Source organism: Silurus meridionalis, chromosome 7 (assembly GCF_014805685.1).
Source record: "Silurus meridionalis isolate SWU-2019-XX chromosome 7, ASM1480568v1, whole genome shotgun sequence".
Classification (NCBI taxonomy): Eukaryota; Metazoa; Chordata; class Actinopteri; order Siluriformes; family Siluridae; genus Silurus; species Silurus meridionalis.
This window is the reverse complement of record NC_060890.1, coordinates 17,757,046-17,778,002: the sequence shown is the minus strand read 5'-3', so window position 1 is coordinate 17,778,002 and position 20,957 is coordinate 17,757,046. Positions and strand designations below refer to the sequence as shown.

At 37.0% G+C, this 20,957-nt stretch overlaps 1 long non-coding RNA gene across 1 annotated transcript; it reads left to right on the top strand.

The window, feature by feature from the left end:
* The first annotated feature begins 5,420 nt into the window (after positions 1-5,420).
* On the top strand, positions 5,421-11,693 carry LOC124389147. The gene is made up of 3 exons (XR_006926516.1): positions 5,421-5,582; positions 5,909-5,986; positions 11,402-11,693. It is a non-coding gene; the product is annotated as an uncharacterized LOC124389147 (long non-coding RNA).
* Positions 11,694-20,957: the final 9,264 nt, after the last annotated feature.

The following is a 20,957-nucleotide window of genomic DNA, read 5'->3' as shown; positions in this document are numbered from 1 at the left end:
AATAAAATACCTAGAAAATTATTTCACACATTTAAATAATTAGCCTACTATTTGAGTTGTTTAAAAACTACAAGATTATATATTTGTAGTATAATAACAACATTTTCACTATGAAGGTTTGAGAAAGTTGAATAATTGGTTTACTGATTCTTCAATTCACTAATTGGTTTATACTCTTCTTAATATTTAAAAATAATGCTATCAAATAATCATTTAATTATTTTTTGTGAGAAGTCTTTTTTCTGCTTTTTAAATATTTCTAAATGTTGTTTAAAGCATTTAACTGCATGTCGTACTCTGTAAGTATGTGACAAATAAAAGTAGATTTGATTTGATTTAATACTATTGAAATAATGGATATATCTTATCTGTTGATAATAAAGCTGTAGTGTAGAACTGGTGGAAGCTCATCCACTATATTTCACCACTTGTAGCAATCGGTGGCAAAAGATTTTTCTGTTCTGTGGACACTTTAGTTAAACAACCAGTACTCACCATGACTATTATTCTGCTATGAACAAAAAATGCTGTACATTTTGACAAGAGATATTCCCATTTACGCTCCATCAGTCTTCTACTTCATTTTCTTTTACAACACCATTCCAATCAAAGACATCACACTCATGAACTCAGCATGAGCAGAGGCAAATCATCCGTTGAGAAAAGTGAAGACAGAAGAGAAGTAGAGATGAGAAAGGTGGTTAAAAGAGAAAGACTCTTGCACTTGCAGATCCTTAGATAAATTATTACAAATTATATTACTGGGTGACCTACTTCATAACTAAGCACTGAATTTGTTACAGACAAATGTATCATGTGCTTGGATCTAGATGTTGATGAAATATAATCTCTGGTCTCTGCCTTGAATCAGTTTGCCACTGGATGCAAAAGTGATTTAAAATACATCTTTCATGTAGCCTGAGCAGGCATTATCACATGTTTCAATGATCTAACATGTGTGATTTATCCATAGCATTTGTAAATGAAACACACCTTGCCATGGTGTTAAACTGTTCAGTCTTCAGACAAATCATGCAAAAAAAAAAAAAATCCATTCTGCAAAAACAAACAATCCATTGAAAGTGAACAGAATTCTGTCAGCATGGAGTTATCTTGTTTACTGATATCTCTAAGATTGTTGTGGTAAAAAAATACATTTTTTCTCTTTCTACCTGTTAGGATTTTCTTGTTAGCAGTGCTATATTCCTAAGCATCATGATGGCCATACTTAACTCTCAGTCAGGGGCGTAGCCATCATTTCAAAAGTGGGGGGGACGAAATGTGTAGTGTTACCTGTTTTTTTTCCCTCCACTAAAAAAGTGAGGGGGATGAATTAACTTTATATAAAAAGTGTGGGGGACATGTCCCCCGCGTAATCTACGCCCCTGCTCTCAGTGCTGGTGAAACATGCATTAGCAGAACAATATGAGTTTAAATGTGAGAATCTTAAAATCTATGCTTAAAACATATACTTTGTCGAAATATGTGGACACCTGACCATAGGATGTGTGTTTTTGAACATCCCATAACACGTTTAGTCCCTATTTGCTGTAATAATACCCTCCACTTTTCTGGATATTCTAACAGATTTTGGAATGTGCTTATGGAGATTTGTGCTCATTCTGCCATAAGGGTGTTAGTAAAGTCAGGTATTGATATAGGTGATGTGAGAATGCCTGGGGTGCAGTCAGCATTTCAATTGATCTCAAAGGTGTTCAGGCTCTTCTCTGTTCTGGCACCTGAGGTGGTGGAATGAACTTCCCCTAGATGTCCATACAGCGGAGTCCCTGGCTATCTTCAGGCGACGGTTGAAGACCTACCTCTTCCTGAAACACTTAAATGAGCACTTTCCAAGTTTGCTTTGTAAAATTTGAGTTATATTTATATTACGTTTGTAATCTTGCAAACCAGTGTAGATTTATTCATTGCTAGAGACTCAAAGCACTTTTGTACGTTGCTCTGGATAAGGGCATCTGCTAAATGCCGCAAATGTAAATGTAAATGTTTAGTAGAACTCTATAGCGGGCAACTCAAGATTTCCCACTCGTACCTATGTAAACTATATCTTCATGGAGCATTCTTTGTGCACGGGGTAATAACAGGCTCTAACAGGTTTGGGTCCCTTAGTTTAAGTGAATTTTCATGTAAAATTTAATGCTACTGCATCCAAATGCATCCTTTAGAATTGTATACCCACAGCTTTAAAGTGACAGTTTGGGGATGAACCACTTATGGTTGAAAAATACAGATGTCCAATTTTTTTGTCCATACAATGTATTTATATAGTCAAGACTTAAGGATGGTAAAGGAGCAGACTTATAGCTTTCATGGATGTTTCAAATGGATGCTTTGCATTATCTGTCAAACAACACATACTATCCACAAGATACAAGTGATCCTAAAATCTTCTGAGTCTAGCCTCATCACCTGAAAACCACTGTTTCTGAAGATGGTTCCAAAAAAGCCTGAAGATATATGATGCATGCATGTAATAAAAAGATTACTACAGTGTTTTAGCACTACAATTTACATCTTGTGCCTCATCTCTTTCAGAAAAGAGTTGATATTCAAAAATATTTAAGGTTAAACCTATTATAGGTTAACTGATTATATATATTTGTGCTTTGTGACCATAAAGGAAACAGTTATTGAGGGAATTATGTATACTTGCACTATCTGGTGTTACCCAGATGATTCATGATAGAAGGTTGTCCTTGCCACCATTTCTTGCCACTATTTAAATTCTGAATTTATTTATTTCTGTAAAGCTGCTTTGTGACATTGTTAAAGGTGTTACACAAATAAAAGTGAACTGTATTGAAATGTTAGCTAATGTGATATCAGAATATTAGAAGGTGAAATCTGACCTGTAGTGGCATAGCAATTAGTGAGAGGTTTTGAGTTAGGTGTTGTGAATTTAAAAAGTCCAAAATGAAAAATAAATAAACAAAAAAACCTAAGGTATTGATGTGATCTTACCTGCACATGGTCTTGATCCTATGTTGCCTATAGGTCAGATTGTCCACAGATTATTGGAAGAAGGAGTTTACTCAAAGTGCTTTTATCCTACAAACAAAGATGTATGTTTATGAAGCAGAATCTTGACTTTTAGTTGCTGAAAGCTCTTTTGATCCAAACCTTGGACCATGATTGTCAGTGTATAACCATGCTTACCTGTCTCTTGAGTCAACAGTGCAGAGTGCAGGAGGTATGAATCATGTACTGGGTCAAATCCTGAACAAGCACTGGATGAAAGGAGATTGTAGGTTTCTGTCTTGAGCGGTTGTTATTCAGGATAAACTGTTTTAAAATAGGCTAACACATGTAAAGTTTGGTGGCTTCATGGGCTAAAACATGATCTGGCATTGTGCCTTTTTCCCCTTGGGTGTCTGTTTATTAAAGATTACGTCTGCTTTAGGATGATAAATATGCTAAACACAAACCATGTTTTTTGTCAGTATTACTAGCTCAGTAGTGTGTATGTTTCAGAGACTCTTGGTTCAATGCTCAAGAAAGACTAAAGACTTTATGCAGGCCTTGAGCCTGCATAAAGAAATACATGGGTTATACTAATCAGAAGTGAAACAAATAATTATTAATTTATAACATAATGTGTAGAAAATGTTTGTGTACTCCTGATTATTCATGCAATTATCTAATCAACCAATCATGTGGCAGCAACACAATGCGTACAATCATGCAGATTCTGGTCAAGAGCTTCAAAAAGAAAGCCAGAGATAAGTAAAAATGTGATCTCAGCAACTCTAACCATGGCATGATTGTTGGGGTCAGAAAAGCTGGTTTATATATATATATTTCGGAGAATCATAATCTTTATACAGTTTATACACAATGCTTCCAAAAGACAGAAGCATCTGCTTAATGATGAAAAAATATCAGGATGAAAGGAAATCTGCAATAATTACATTAATCCCTCTTTCCCTTGGGCTTTTTCGTGTATCTGTGCTTTACTAAGAATTACTATTTGGGGAGACTTTTACTTTATCTTCCCTACATTTTACTGTTAAATATCATACTTTTTACTTAACTACATTTTGTGAAATCAGTCATTCCTTTTTATTTATGAGTGGATAAAAGTTTAACTGGTCAAGCACACAGCAAGCCACCAATCAGGGTAGGGCAGGTGCTGTTTTAAACTTGTTTTGATTGGTGCTTGGTGGTATCTACTTATCATGAATGTACAGTACAGTTTAGTATCAGTTCAACAGCAAGCAGAACATTTTGAGAGTAATAAATGATGGAAGAATCTCCTGACTCTAACTTTTTAAAGTAGTTGAAAAGAAAGTTTTGGGCTCATGATAATTTGAATAGATATAAATCAGTGTTTGACTCATTAATATAATTTAATTAATAGATCTGTGTGCTAAGAGTAACAATAGAGTCTGTTCAAATAAATTAAGTTGATTAAGCAAAGAGTCTTCTTTTCTGCAGAAGATAATAGGAACATTACAGCCATAATAAATCATAGTACTTTGGATACTTTCATACAATTAAAGTAAAATAATTTTGGAACTTTTATTTAAGTAAAATTTAAAGGGGAGCACTTTTACTTTCACTGAAGTAATATTTTACCTCATGTATCTCTACCTTCACTTCTTCCACCACAGCTCTTTGCAACCAACAGTGCGCAGAAAAGCATATCAGAAAACACAACACACCAAACCCTAAGGCAGTTGAATTACAAAAGTATTAAAAAGCATTGAGCTCTGCTACTGTCAGCCGACAATAGAAATCTGAGGTTGGGGAAAGGCTTATCAAAAACAGTCAGTTGAACAAGTGTAACCTGATATGTAGCATGATCCCATTTTCTTTTAGCAGTGCAAAGCATTGTCCTTTCAGAATGGTCAACATTAGACAGAATATTGCTGGAGGGAGCAGGTCTAGCTGACTTTAAGGTAAGAAGGTAGAAAGTAGTGTTGTCAAAATAAACTACTTGTGGTAGGGATGAGAGCACAGTAATAAAGACAGGGACATGATTTTACAGTTTCTCCTAACTGAAGAACCAGTGGAAGAGGGATGGCAGATAGCAGAAGGTTCTGATACATGTAGAAGATTGAGATTTGATATAATAGATTTGTTTGGGCATGTTTTCCAGGTTAATGCAAGTCTCTGCAAGTGTAAAGAAATGATAGGAGAGACTTGATTTAATTGTTTCATTGTTTTTAAAGGACTCCACAGGTAAATTTCCTTGATTTGTTCCACAGAGACTGAAGAAAGAGAGGCTTCTGCTACAGCTGCTGCTGTTCCAAGCTTACTTAAAGGAATACTTCACAACTAATTAGCTTTGATTAGCTACCAGCTGGGAGAGCTGAATAATTGCTAATTGAGCAGTTTCAGGGTGCTAATAATACTCCACCCCCTGCAATTGCCCATCTATGGTACTGCAAGGTAGTCTGTGATTCAAATCAAACAGGAAACAAATGGAAGTTGGATTATTTACCATACTGTGCCATACTGGCTGTTGGAAAACTGTTGTTTTTTAGTTTCTCTCTTGATCTTCTGACTGTCAGACAAACTGTATGCCCCTTAGACTAAACTTTAGACCAATCTTTTTGATCAGTGTAAGTTTGAATGCTTGTAAACCTGTAAGCATGACTCAAAAAAGTGACACATTGGGTTGAAAGGTTGGAACAGGTTGTTTAATGTGTTTTCTTGAAATGAATCTATATTTACCTCTTTCCAGTAACACAAAGAATGTTTCAGATAAAGGGTCAGTTATTTAGAAACAACAGTTTCGCTTGGGGAAAGATGTGTGGGGAAAGATGAGCATATTTAAATAGCCGTTTATTGTCAATGTCAGTTTGTTTGATGTTATGGTTTTGTATTTATAATGGAATGAATTACTTGAAGAGCAATATTTTAAAATGATTTAAGTTCTCTCTTTCAGGATCAATGAGTGAAGGTGAAAGCCTCATGTGTAGCTGGAACAAAGGCCTTGAATGCTAATCAATGGAAAAGTCTTTAAGTAAGTGAACAGGAAAGACTAATGCTCAGACACATTCCCTCTGTGAAAGGGTTAAGCAGCAGCTCCAGATTGAATCATCATCTAATCTGTGTACATGCATCTACATAAATAAGTGACGAAGGTCAAATAGGGTCAGGGCCATTCCAAACATAAAGAGCTTAATATTTATGATGGAATATTTTACCAGTACAATTCTTAGCTGTTTTTGTTTTCTTCTTTCGTAATGCTATAAATGTCTTTTTTTTAAATACTTATTTATTTTATTTTTTTATTGGAATCCATGTGTTTTGTGAACCTGGGTATGAAATTGTTTTTTCAGGAGGTCAATTTCTACATTACAGGCCATCAGAGGTATGCTCTTAAGAAAAAATAGGATTTTAGATCTATTTTCTTAACATTTAGACTAGAAGTAGAACCCTGACAATGCTGCTCTGTCATAGAGAGAACCCCCAAGTTGTTGTTTTCTGTGCAAACCATGATTAAAACACTAAGAGAACAGTGCTTTAATTATGAACAACTATTTATGTATTTTGCAACAATGAATACATGTACATCTACCGAACTACATTTTCATGAAGAAATCCATACATTCAAAACTTTACACTTAATTTAAATGTTTCAGGTTCTCATTGCAAATTTAAAAGATCAGATTCTAGACAGTCTGTGAATATCTGTAGGCCCCATATTTAATGCCCCATAAATGTAAAACTATATGCTCTACTACATGTGTTTTTAAATAAATAAATCATTAGATAATATAAAATAACATAGTATAACCCAGCCATGAGGGTTGCACAAGTCAGTGCATTCTTAGTGCCAGTCCCAAGCCTGGATAAATAGGGAGGGTTTCGTTAGGAAGGGCATCCAGCATAAAACATGGCAAATCAAATATGCGGCTCAAGAGTCAGAACTTCATACCAGATCAATCGAGGCCCAAGTTACCAACGACAGCCACAGGTATTGATAGCCAACAGGGTAGCGGTGGAAATTGGGCTACTGTTGGCCGAAGGAGGAGAAGGAGACGAGGAAGACGTCTACAGGGACAGCAGGAAAAGGAGGAGTGGAGGAGAGTGGAGGTTAGAGTTGGTACTTGGAATGTTGGTACTATGACTGGTACAGGGAGAGAGTTAGCTGATATGCTGGAGAGGAGAAAGGTAGATATGTTGTGTGTTCAGGAGACCAAGTGGAAAGGGAGTAAGACCAGGAACATTGGAGGTGGCCTTAAACTGTTCTATCATGGTGTGGATGAAAAGAGAAATTGTGTAGGGGTGATTCTGAAGGAAGAATACAGTAAGAGTGTAGTGGAGGTGACGAGAGTTTCTGATGAACTTGAAGCTGGAGATGGAGGAGAAGGAAAAATTATGGAGTGAATTAAATGAAGTGGTGAAGCGTGTACCTAGGAATAAAAGATTGGTGATTGGGGCACACTTCTAATGTAGGTGAAGGGGACAGAGGTGATGAGGAGGTGATGATTAGGTATGGCCTTAAGGAAAGGAATGTGGAAGGGCAGATGGTAAAAGATTTAACTAAAAAAAATGCAAATGGAAGTGGTGAACACTAATTTTAAGAAGAAGGAGGATCAAAGAGTGATATATAAGAGTGGAGGAAGGTGCACACAGGTAGACTATGTTCTATGTAGGAGATGCAACCTGAAGGAGATTGGAGACTGTAAGGTGTTGGCAGGGGACATTGTAGCTAGACAGCATCGGATGGTGGTCTGTAGGATGGTTTTGGAGGTGAAGAAGAAGAAAAGAAGAGTAAGGACTGAAAGAAGAATAAGATGGTGAAAACTGAAGGAGGAAGACTGTAGTGTGAGATTCAGGGAAGAGGTCAGACAGAGGCTCGGTGGTGGTGAAGAGGTGCTGGATGATTGGGCAACTACTGCAGAAGTGATAAAGGATAATGGTAGAAGTGTGACATCTGGAAATAGAAAGGAAGACAAAGAAATGAGGTGGTAGAGGAGAGCATAAGGTTTAGGAGAGCATAAGGGGAAAGAGGTTGGCAAAACAGAATTAGGATAGACAGAGTGATGAGAAAAGTAGGCAGGAGTACAAGGAGATGCAGCAGCAGATAAAGAAGAATGTGGTGAAAGCCAAGGAAAAGGCATATGAGGAGCTGTATGAGAAGTTGGACACTAAAAAAGGAGAAAAGGATTTATACCGATTGGCCAGGCAGAGGGACCGAGCTGGGAAGGATGTGCTGCAAGTTAGAGCAATAAAGGATGGAGATGGAAATGTGTTGAGTAGTGAGGAGAGTGTGTTGAGGGGATGGAGGGAGTATTTTGAGCAGCTGATAAATGAGGAAAATGAGAGAGAGAGAGAGAGAGAGAGCGAGAGAGAGAGAGAGAGCGAGAGAGAGAGAAGGTTGGCTGGTGTGGAGATGGTGAAGCAGGAAGTGGATAAGATTAGTAAGGAGAAAGTGAGAGCAGCGATTAAGAGGATGAAGACTGCAAAGTCGGTTTAACCAGATGACCGGTGGAAGCGTGGAGATGTTTAGGAGAGATGGCAGTAGAGTTTTTAACCAGGTTGTTCAACAAAATTCGGGAAGTGAGAGGATGCCTGAGAAATGGAGAAGGAGTGTGCCAGTACTGATCTTTAAGAATAAGGGAGATGTGCAGACCTGCAGTAACTACAGGGGAATAAAGTTGTTCAGTCACACCATGAAGTTATGGGAAAGAGTCGTTGAAGCCAGGCTGAGAGAAGTGGTGATCATCTGTGAGCAACAGTATGGTTTCATGCCATGGAAGAGCACCACAGATGCCTTATTTGCTTTGAGAATGTTGATGGAGAAGTTGTGGTATTGTAAGAGGAAGTCAGGTGTGTCAAAGAAGTATTTGAGGGTGGTGCAGGACATGTATGAGGACAGTGTGACAGCTGTGTGTGCAGTAGGAACGACAGACTGGTTCAAGGTGGAGGTTGGACTGCATCAAGAATTGTCTGTGAGCCCTTTCCTGTTTGTAGTGATGATGGAAAGGATGACGAGCGAGGTCAGACAGGTGTCTCCATGGACTATGATGTTTGCGGATGATACTGTGATTGGTGAGAGTAGGGAGCAGGTTGAGAAGAGTCTGGAGAGGTGGAGGTACATGCTGGAGAGAAGGGTAATGAAAGTCAGTAGGGGTAAGAAAGAATACATGTGTATGAATGAGAGAGAGGGCAGTGGAGTGGTGCGGTTGCAGGGAGAAGAGGTGGAGAAGGTGGAGGAGTTTAAGTAACTGGGGTCAAAAGTGCAAAGTAATGGAGAGTGTGTTAGAGAAGTAAAGAAAAGAGTGCAGGCAGGGTGGAGTGTGTGGAGAAGAGTGACAGGAGTGATTTGTGATAGAAGGGTATCTGAAAGAGTGAAAGGGAAAGTTTATAGGACTGTGGTGAGACCTGAGATGTTGTTTGGTTTAGAGAGAGTGGCATTGAGCAAAAGACAGGAAGTGGAGCTGGTGACACGCTTTGGCGACCCCTAAAGGGAGCAGCCGAAAGTAGAATAAGAATAAGAATATATATATTATATACACACACCTTTTTCACAAATTAACTAAGGCATTAAAAAAAAAACATTTTTTTTTTTTTTTTTTTAAATGCCTTAGTTATTTTGTGGAAAAGGTGTTCTGGTAGTATGGTATAGACAGGACAAAAACTTCTTCAACTGTTGAGCAGTGAAGATGACATTATTTCAGAATTGTTCGATTGTTTATAAATTGTTCTCTAATTTTGATCGCCAGTGTGTGTATATATATATATATATATATATATATATATATATATATATATATATATATATATATAATATAATATTTTTTTTATTTGCTTTATATATAGATGTTACCTCAATTTTCTGTAGGGTGTCATTTTTGACACAACAATCACCTTTAAAAATAAAAGGCAGTTGTTTCAGGAAAGCCTTTTGATTTAACCTTTTGCTTTTGCTTCAATCCCTATTGGGTTTGCTCAGGTTAGTCCGGTTGTCTGTAGAAGTATTCATTTGTTCTTTGAAATGACCATGTTACCACAAAAATTGGCCCAGATAATGGCTCAGAGATAAGAAAACACAGTTTCCCATCATGTGATGTTAGAATAAACAATGACTATAGAGCTGAAGGCTTGATTAAATTGCTACAAACCAGCCTTACCTGAATGCTCAGTGTCTGATTTCTAAAAAGCTTTGCAGAACAATGAATGTAATAGTGAAGAGACAATAGCATGTTGGTGAAAATCAGGCCATATACGGGAAGAAAAAAATCAATACAACAGGTTAAAGCCTGCAGCACAGTACAAATAAGAGCTTCTGTCGCCGAGTCTTCCCTTTAGCTTTAACAGTGTGTCTGTGTGAGTGTGTGTGAGTCTGTGTGGTATTGTGTGATGTATGATAAGGACTAATGCTCCCCTGACAAGTGTCCAGGATCACAGCAGCAGGCGAATCTCAAATTCATCACACATAACAGGTGTTAATTCATTCTCTCACACCAATCTCTGCTTTCTCCAACCTCTCTTCCTCTCATACCCAGCATCAAGTCCTCTGTCTCTCGTATTTCTTTTAGACTATAGCCTTTATGGTCTTCCGAGATCGTATGTCTTATTTAAACATGGATTCAGAAACCCGGCCTTTCTTCAGGGAGCTTTTAAAATGCAGATATAGTGCTATCTGTGGCTCATCTGGCAGCTCTTTTTCTTTTAGAATTGATGCGTGTCAGGAACAAACCGTGCTCTTCTATCTAAGGATCTATTTACCAGTCAGTTTTTATCCAGAACCTAAAATAGTAAGGTTACAAATTGTTACACTTTCCAGCTCTTATAAAATGATGGAGCAATGAAAAAAACATCCTTGTTATGCATATTTTGTGCTTCTTGTATAACGTTTTGTTGAACTCAAACTAATCACACATTGTATAGCTTCCTGGAGGTCTAAAACATTAACTAACAGATTTAACATGTTAGTACTATTGTTTTATTTCAATCAATATGAAATTTCTCTACTAAGCCTGTGGTCTACTGTGTTCTTTGCTTTGAAACATTAAATACAAATTATTAGAAACATTATTTTAATGATGAATGATTAAAATAAAAGACCTTGTCTAAAACATAGATTACCTTTAGATGTGTGGCATACATTTTGAAATGAGGATCTGAAAATTTGATGCACTGCATGAGACTGGATTGAATTGGATATACATCTGGGAAATTGAGAGACTGGCTGAGCGTTTCTTTTCAGTGCCAAGACACAGCATTAACATAACATTTCCGTTAGCGTTGTCGTTTGTTCACATGGCAACAAGAAAGTGAGGATACTTTCAGAGGAACTTTTCTGTTCTTTAAAACATTGAATTGTCTATACAGAAACTTGTCTGTTTAGACTGGAAACTGCAAATCACTGCAATGACTAATCCCATTATTCTATTTCTATTCTGATGGAAATGTTTTCTTCCAGATTGACCCCAAACCCCCCACCCCAGTGGAAATGGTTTGAGGAGGACACAGATTGCCTCAGCGCATCTCAAACTAGCTGCCGATGTGTGGGACATTTTGGACTGATGTGTTAGACACTGCTCTTCACCAGTCACACCACCTGTTCGAGTAATATTTTTTTTAAGAATTTAAGAATCTCTGATGTAACTGGCTGCTCCTGGTGGATCATCATCTTGCTAATGTACACAGCTGTTTTTTGCTTTAGATTTATAACCCATCCGTATATTAAATATCAACAGGATTCACCTCCTATATTTTCAAAAACACTTCTTGGATTATGTATGGATAGAGAGATATAAATGAGTCCTCCATGCATGAAATACTCATGCATACAGTATATGAGCATAGATACCTACAAATGTGTTTTTAAGTTATGAGAATTTACAGTAGCATGTTTCTCACAGTTATGACCGATACCTGATAATACAGTTGCATAGCAGCAGCTGAGGCATTTTTGTCATTTCTAGCTTTTATAAACCACGAGCAGGCTGACACCTCAAATTTCAGCTTTGTCAGGTATATAACTGACCTCTCAAAATACTTCATTCTACTTTTATGAATCATCTACTGGAGGTGGTTAGTACAGTCTGAATGGGATCAGTGATGAGCGGTATAACACATTGAATGGCCCACCTCCTCAAGATGACAAATCTCAATGATATCTGTTCATAGAGAATTGCAGAAATAGATTAGATGGCAGATAAAATCGTTTAGAATGAACACAGAAAATTATTCACCATTTGTTACACCACCATTTGATGCCTGTTACTTTAGATGTGCTGATTTATTGCTACTAATTTAAAGGAGACAAATATAAATCTAAGCTGTCTGGATTCCAAATAGTAGAATTCTTGTCTTAGTTACTATCGCTATGCCGTTATGGTTAAGCACAATAACAGGCGGTCTCACTGTAGGTGTGAAACTACCCTATGTATATTCAAAGGACTTGGACGACTTAGACATAGGCAGTGCGTTTTTCAAATAAATATCATATTAAAGAGAAATTGCTTTTTACAAAATAGTTTACACAAACACATAAAACTTATGGTTTTGTTGTTTGTCCCTGTAATTCAACGGGACAATGAATTTTTGGTCTATTTAGCTTCTCTTACCAAAAGATTTGAAATAAGAAAATAGGAAATAATCCAGCAATATAATGATTATTGAACCTACTACTGTATTTTTCATTGTTGCTGATGTGTTATAAATGTGGGCTGAAATTAATAAACCCCATTATATAAGATATATATATATATATATATATATATATATATATATATATATATATAAACACATGATTTCTTATTTTTTCGCATGTTTGCATGTGCGCTGTGGAGGAATTTTGGTCCACTCATCTATGCAGAGTGCAGCCTCATTGGAGGGTTTTCGAGCATGAACCACCTTTTTAAGGTCATGCCAGAGCATCTCAATTGGATTCAGGTCAGGACTTTAATTAGGCCACTCCAAAGTCTTCATTTTGTTTTTCTTCAGTCACTCAGAGGTAGACTTGCTGGTGTGTTTTAGATCATTGTCCTGCTGCAGAACCCAAGTTTGCTTCAGCTTAAGGTCAGGAACAGATGGCCGGACATTCTCTTTCAGGATTTTTTTGTTAACAGCAGAATTGATTTTTCCATTTATCACAGCAAATCTTCCAGGTCCTGAAGTAGCAAAACAGCCCCAGACCATCACACTACCACCACCACATTTTACTGTTGGTATTTTGAAATGGGGTGTTACTTTTACGCCAGACGTAATGGGGGACACATTGTTCAAAAAGTTCAACTTTTGTCTCGTCAGTCCACAGAGTATTTTCCCAAAAGTCTTGGGGATCATCAAGATGTTTTCTGGTAAAACTGAGACGAGCCTTTATGTTATTTTTGCTCAGCAGCAGTTTTTGTCTTGCAGACCATTTTTGCTCAGTCTCTATCTTATGGTGAAGTCATGAACACTGACTTTCACTGAGGCAAGTGAGGCCTGCAGTTCATTGAATGTGTGAATGTGGGGTGTTTTGTGACCTCTTGGATGAGTTGTTGCTGTGCTCTTGGGGTAATTTTGGTCGGCCGGCCACTCCTGGGAAGGTTCTCCACTGTTCCATGTTTTTGCCATTTGTGAATAATTGGCTCTCACTGTGGTTTGCTGCAGTCCCGAAGCTTTAGAAAATGTCTTTATAACCTTTTCCAGACTGATAGATCTCAATTACTTTCTTTTGCATTTGTTTCTGAATTTATTTTTTTATCTTAGCATGATGTCTAGCTTTTGAGGATCTTTTGGTCTATTTCACTCTATCAGGCAGGTCCTATTTAGGAGATTTCTTGATTGTGAACAGGTGTGGCATTAATCAGTCCTGGGTGTGGCTAAAGAAATTGAACTCAGGTGTGTTAAACCACAGTTTTAACATGGGGGCAAACACTTTTTCACACTGGGCTATGTAGTTTTGGATTTTGTTTTCCCTCAATAATAACCCTAACCCTTCATTTAAAAACTGCATGTTGTGTTAACTTATCTTTTACTAATATTTAATTTAGTTTGCTGATCTAAAACTATATATATATATATATATATAATGTATAATATAAAATATGATTAAGGAAATCTGTAATTTAAAATTTGTTACATTTATACCGGTAGCTAGCACATTTATCTCAGTGCTGCAATACAGAGAGCTAAAGATACACAAACAAATACAAATCCTGTCACTGCTGTTGTGATATGGTATGATAGTGTCTGTCCATTGGGAATTAAAGTGACTGTCCAGTATAAAGTGGGAGAGACTGCAGAGATGGATGTACTGGGATGATGCATGATTGGCTTCCTGACAAATGATCATGGTAAGTTGGAGTGACACAGTGGGAGAAACATGTAGTCAGGAAGCGATTATGGCAGACCAAAAAATATAAATGACAGTCTTTCTGACATCTCTCCCAGGGCCCAACCGCATGAGACAGAATGATAGGGAAAGCCACTCACATATAGCCTCAGTGCCTCAATGCCACTATAAACAGTGTGCTTCCGGCCTTTCTTATTTTTTTCCTATTTTTATTTTTTTTTACAACCAGCACTGTGATCTTTAAAGCATTTAATGTTTTTGACAGTTTGATACCTCATTTTGTGAATGTGCTTGATACAGTTAAAATAAAATACTGGTAATTTATTTAAATAAATTGTACATATTTTGCACCTGTTTTCCATTGATTATGAGATGGTTATAGTTAATACTTTCATGGACAGAGGCACAAGCAGTTCATAAGTTGCTGCCAACTGGCAGGCCAATTTATCCCAGGTGAAAAAACACCATCCGTGTCTCATCTGTCAAGCTCCTTTCAAAATATCAGTCTAGTTCTTCACTCAATCATCGTCAGCAGCAGAGTTCTATCAGACTGACAGGTGTGCTCTCTGAATCAGAAGAGCTTCTTGGCTGTTTGAATTTATACCCTCAGATTTATTCAAATGTAGCACAGAGTTGCACATTTCATTGTGCTGCTCAAAGGACATGATGGCTGCCTCTGATATTCAAATCTGCCACTTCACCTGGAAGAGTTCCCAGACATCTGGAGAATAATGCACATGCTGAATACCATCAAATCGCCACAAGTCCTCTTTGTCCGACAGGGTCCCACTTCCCATGCCTTAATTTCCCTCTCATACATTTCCATTTCTTAACAGATTTCAAATTTCCTTTTGATATCCGATTTCCAATTTCACTTCCACTTTGACTCTCCGCTCTGTTATCAGCACACAGGTCTGCAGGTATTATCAGACATGGCAGCTTCTCAAGACCCTGCCATTTACATTCCATCCAAGGAAATGTCACAGTGCAGAAGTGTCCTGTTGAGGTAGACAGGTGGCCCCCAGGTGGGCTGTAAAGCTGGAAATAGACACGGTCTTATTCTGACCTGTGGAGAACCTTGATGAAGTTCAGGAAAGTGATCAATAAAAAAACCTGTCATTTTCAATAACAACCTCCCACACCTTACAAATTTAAACTACAATTAAAAGTATGTGCAAAACACAACACAAAGCAACTAGTAAAAATATCGAATGTTTAAAAAACAAAAGGGAAGGATACATGAGATAAATGTTGTCGTGAGGTTTTAAACAGGTCTTAAAGTCCTGATTTTATTTAAAACTCATGCATTTGTTCCCCAAAGATTTGGGGCATATTGCTTTTTAATATCATATAATACCACATTTTGTGTATTATATTTATTTTTTTCATACGTATTTCTATACAAGGAGTGTACACAGTAATGAACCCCTTTTGCATATGTAGCAATATTTGGGAACTTGTTGATACCTGCTACCTGTTGACTTATAGTAACCAGTAATAATGCTGAATCAACAGGTTGCTGAGGATTCTTTTCTTTAGTTATTTAAGCCAAACTAAAGCCACTAAACAGTGAAAATTGTGCTCACCCTGTTTGGTGCCTCACACTGCATACTGTATACCTCCAATGTTAAATACCATGATGCCACTAGTTAATTCTAGCCTCATTCTAAAAATATTTAAAAAAGGCAGGTTTGTAAAGCAGTTTGCACTTTTTATGCATAAATGATGTTGCCACTGTTCAATTACCGCCACTTCCATGACATCTTTTCTTTTTTTTTTTTTTACTTGCTTACCATATTTTCTGGACTATAAGCCGCTACTTTTTTCCAACGCTTTGAACCCCGTGGCTTAAACAACGAAGCGGCTAATATGTGGATTTTACCGGGGTTTTTCCCGGTTTCACAAGCTTCAAGATAAAAAACTGAGCCCCATAACATTAGACCAATGAAATTGCCGAACGGGTTCAGGTGAACCAATAAAACTCTTTATATTAAATCAGATGCGCTCTCACTGAATCGGGCCGCACCACATCATAAATAGAGATGATGTTCCTCTGACGTTTGACCTGCCGCTCACTCGGACTGTCTACAGGAAATGCGAATCATTCGTCACGCTGAAAACAACCGGGCATGAAAAAACACACTTCACCTGTGTTCTGAGCTGCACGGCATCGGGAGAAAAGCTTCACTGATGGTGATTTTTAAACGCACAACGATGCCAAAAGAAAAAGTCCAGAGAGAGATTGTTGTGAAAGGAAGGAGGAAGTGAACAATGACTTTCTTGGTAGGCTACTGTTTAGATAGTAGATTAGTTTCAGTGTAGACACCTGCAGCTTATAGACATGTGCGGCTTATTTATGTTCAAAATAAAAATCTTTGTAAAATTTAGAGGGTGCGGCTTATATTTGGGTGCGCTTAATAGTCCGGAAATTTTTGGATTTTAAACTGTAATCCAAGCTACATGCAGCCTACAGTTCATGTATATTGTTACTAAGCAACCTCAACACTGCTGATGAGATGGCAAGGTTAGGGATAGACTTTAGCTGAAGGTGCTAACTAGGCTTCTGATATGAATGTCTGCTCATGACACTTGGTTAAATTACTGTAACATCTGTCAGAATGCATTTAAAAATGAACTCTTTTAAACTGATTGAAAACATATAGATATATTTACCCACTCACTGTATGATTCACAGGAGCCCAGTCTCATGGTTTTTGGTATATAGTCATAAAATGGAAGCTATTGATTTGTATTCATGGACACAAATTTCCTTCTTTTTTGTGCCACTAAGCATGACTTTCCATGCAATGTATTTCAATAAGTATTTTTGGTGTCTCTGCCACATTTTATCTTTCTGCCTCTGGGTACCACAGACACTGTGTTGTTGTTTTTCTCATTTGTTAGAGTTATTATTTTTTATCTTTAAGCACTATTACTTAACATTTAATCAGGAGATTTTATCCTTGTTTTTATTGCTTTTATATTCTATAAACTACTCGCTTTTATAAACTATCATCAGAAGTTGACTGTGTCACGGAATGTTGTTTACACATGATTAAGTCACATTTAAAAATAAGTGTGATGCTGGTGACAGAAAAAAAAAGGTGTAAATTGTTCCAGAATTATAGTGTAAACTGAGCTTAAAGTTCCAATTCACCAATTCAGTAGTGTTATTTACAAAATCACTAGTGTTCAGAAACCAAAACACAGCCTACAACAGTCTGAGGTCAGGGATCTGCAAATGTAAACATATAAGCAATGTAAAATCCAAGATACTTGAAATTCTTTCAGCACCATGGACTATTTAAAATGGCTAACCATAGCTTCAGCTTTCTTTACACAAATGCAGAAGTAAATGGTTTGGCCTTCAAAACAAATGTCAAAACATCGCTGCACAGAATGATTGAAAGCGACTGAGTGTGCAGTATGTGAGTCTAATTAGTGCTAATGAAAAAAAATTGGTAACTAAGATTGGAGCAGTGAGGTAGAATATTATATAATGTGTCTAGTGCGACCACATTATGTTTATACCAGGGTCACCCAGATGAGTCTTGTTCCTCTCAAGATTTCTTCCTCATATTGTCTCTTAACATTTTTCCATTCCACCATCACCTTTGGTTTGCTCATTAGGGACAAATATTGGGGCAAATTTATTAACTTAAAATGTATTTATTTAATCTTTTTAATAAACACATTTCTGTAAAACTTCTGGGTGATGATGTGCTTTGTTAAAAGCATTATAAAAATAGAACCTAATTGAATTAAAACATTTGTAATTATGCTTCTTTTATCATTAATTCCTATTCAGTAATCAGTTTATCCTGGTTATTATCCCAATGGATCTAAAGCTGTGGAACACCTTAGATCAGGGGGGTCCAATCTTTTCCGCAAAGTGCGGGTACAGGTTTTTATTCCAACAAACAAGGGCTACACCTGATAAAATAAAAATCATTAGATTGAAACGGGTAGAATTCAGTGTGGACTTGCTTGGTTGGAATGAAAATCTGCACCCACATGGGCCCTTTATGGAACAGATTTGATACCCCTGCCTAGATACTCAATAGACCATTGCTGTGCATAGTTTATGCCTTTAGCGTAGACAATCCAACCACAGGTTCTATAACCCAGAGAAAATCAATGTGAAACTCCACACAGAGAGCTTAGAATTTGGTACTCTAGAGTTATTATTTCTACCCACTGGGCCACTGATATTCTAGATTTATTCCACTTACAGTGCCCTCCACAATTATTGGCACCCCTGTTTAAGATGTGGTCGTGGACTTCAAAAAATTCTCCTTTTTTTTAAAACAACATAGAACTCAAATGCAAAAAAAGAGAAAAATCCAACCTTTCATTTAAGTACATAACTTTGGTGGTAAAAAAAAATCATACATTTAGAAAAAAAAAAAAACTTGAAATCATGTGTCCCACAATTATTGGCACCCCTAACAATTCCTCTGAAAAATTTAATAGTTTTTTCTTTTTATATATTTTTCTGTAGTTGCTAAGGTTGGTCAGGGTATCTAGGGACTTTTAATTAGTAATTCATGATTTCCTGTTTCCCTGGGGTATAAATATGACGTGACACAGAGGCCTAATTCTCTTACCCATTAGTCAACATGGCAAAGACAAGAGAACACACCATTCAAGTAAGGCAGATGTGTGTCGACCTTCATAAGTCAGGCAATGGCTACAAGAAAATAGCCACTCGCCTTAACTTGCCGGTATCTAAAGTCAGAGGAATCATTAAGAAGTTTAAAACAACTGGAACAGTGACAAACAAGGCTGGAAGAGGTCCCAAGTTTATCTTGCCACAACGCACAGTGAGGAGGATGGTAAGAGAAGTAAAAAAATTTCCCAAGCTCACCGTCACAGAATTGCATCAAAGAGTGGCATCTTGGGGTCACAGATTCTCCAAAACAACCATCAGACGCCTCTACATGCCAACAAGCTGTTTGGGAGGCATGCAAGGAAAAAGCCTTTTCTCACTAACACTCACAAACGTAAACGTCTGGAGTTTGCTAAGCGGTACTGGGACTTCAACTGGGATCGTGTGCTTTGGTCAGATGAGACTAAGATTCAGCTTTTTGGCAACAAACACTCTAAGTGGGTCTGGCGTAAAACAAAAGATGAGTATGCCGAAAAGCACCTCATGCCCACCGTGAAGTATGGTGGAGGATCTGTGATGCTGTGGGCCTGTTTCTCTTCTAAAGGCCCTGGGAACCTTGTTAGGGTGCATGGCATTATGAACGCTTTGAAGTACCAGGATATTTTAAATAAAAACCTGATGGCCTCTGCCAGAAAGCTGAAGATGGGTCGTCATTGGGTCTTTCAGCAGGATAATGATCCAAAACATGTGGCAAAATCTACACAAAAGTGGTCAGCAGTCACAAACTCAAGGTCCTCCCATGGCCATCCCAGTCCCCAGACCTCAACCCAATCGAAAACCTGTGGGGCGATCTAAAGAGAAGAGTGCATAAGAGAGGACCCAGGACACTGGATGATCTAGAAAGATTGTGCAAAGAAGAATGGTCAAAAATCCCTCTCTCTGTGTTCTCCAATCTTGTGAAATGTTATAGGAGGAGATTAAGTGCTGTCTTGTTGGCAAAAGGAGGTTGTACAAAGTATTAACATCAGGGGTGCCAATAATTGTGGCACACATGATTTCAAGTTTTTTTTTTCTTTCTAAATGTGTGATTTTTTTACCACCAAAGTAATGTACTTAAATAAAAGGTTGGATTTTTCTTTTTTTTTGCATTTGGGTTCTATGTTGTTTTAAAAAAAAAGAGAATTTTTTGAAGTCCACGACCACATCTTAAACAGGGGTGCCAATAATTGTGGAGGGCACTGTACATTTTCTGCACAGCTGTGTATTCATAAAATGTTAATGTTGCTGTAAAGATGGACTCCAATATGTCATCGATTTTTTTTTTTAATCATAAAATTATCATGTTCTAGACTATGCAGATTATTTGACATTGATTAGATTCACCAGAAAAACCACATATTTAAACATTCACAACTTGCAGTGAGTTACAAAAGGCCTAAGCTGTAAGTTTCTTTATTGAGACAGGAAAAGAAATGAGGAGATAAAAAAGAGATTATTAGATAAAAAAGACAAAAAGGAAACGAGGATGGAAGAGGCAGGCAATAAGAACAAGTCCTGATGTTTTAGTCCAGCCGATTTTATGCAATTAAATGAGATGTATGTATGTGTATATATATATATATATATATATATATATATATATATATATATATATATATATATATATATATATATATATATATATATATATATTTTTTTTTTTTTATTTTTTTTTTCTTACCCGCAGACCAGATTTTCTTTGTCTTTTTTTAAGATGCACACACCTCTGAGATTTCAGTTTGTAATTAGAGGCATGTAACGACACAGCAGCTCTGCTGGAGCATTACTGTGATGGTGCGGAATGGAATGAAGATTTATTGTTAAATTATACATATCCACATGTGCAATTCCTTCATTTTATCTTGCAAAACAATTGTCTAAATGCTTTCATTTCAACTTGTTTTGGTAATATAACAGTATAAAACCATCCTGGAAGAGAAATTGCTCTATGATACACTCCAACCACAAACTCTTCACTTCTGGAAACCCTAATCACTTTTTTCACAATTATATAAATATTACAATTAAATAATATTATTTAGC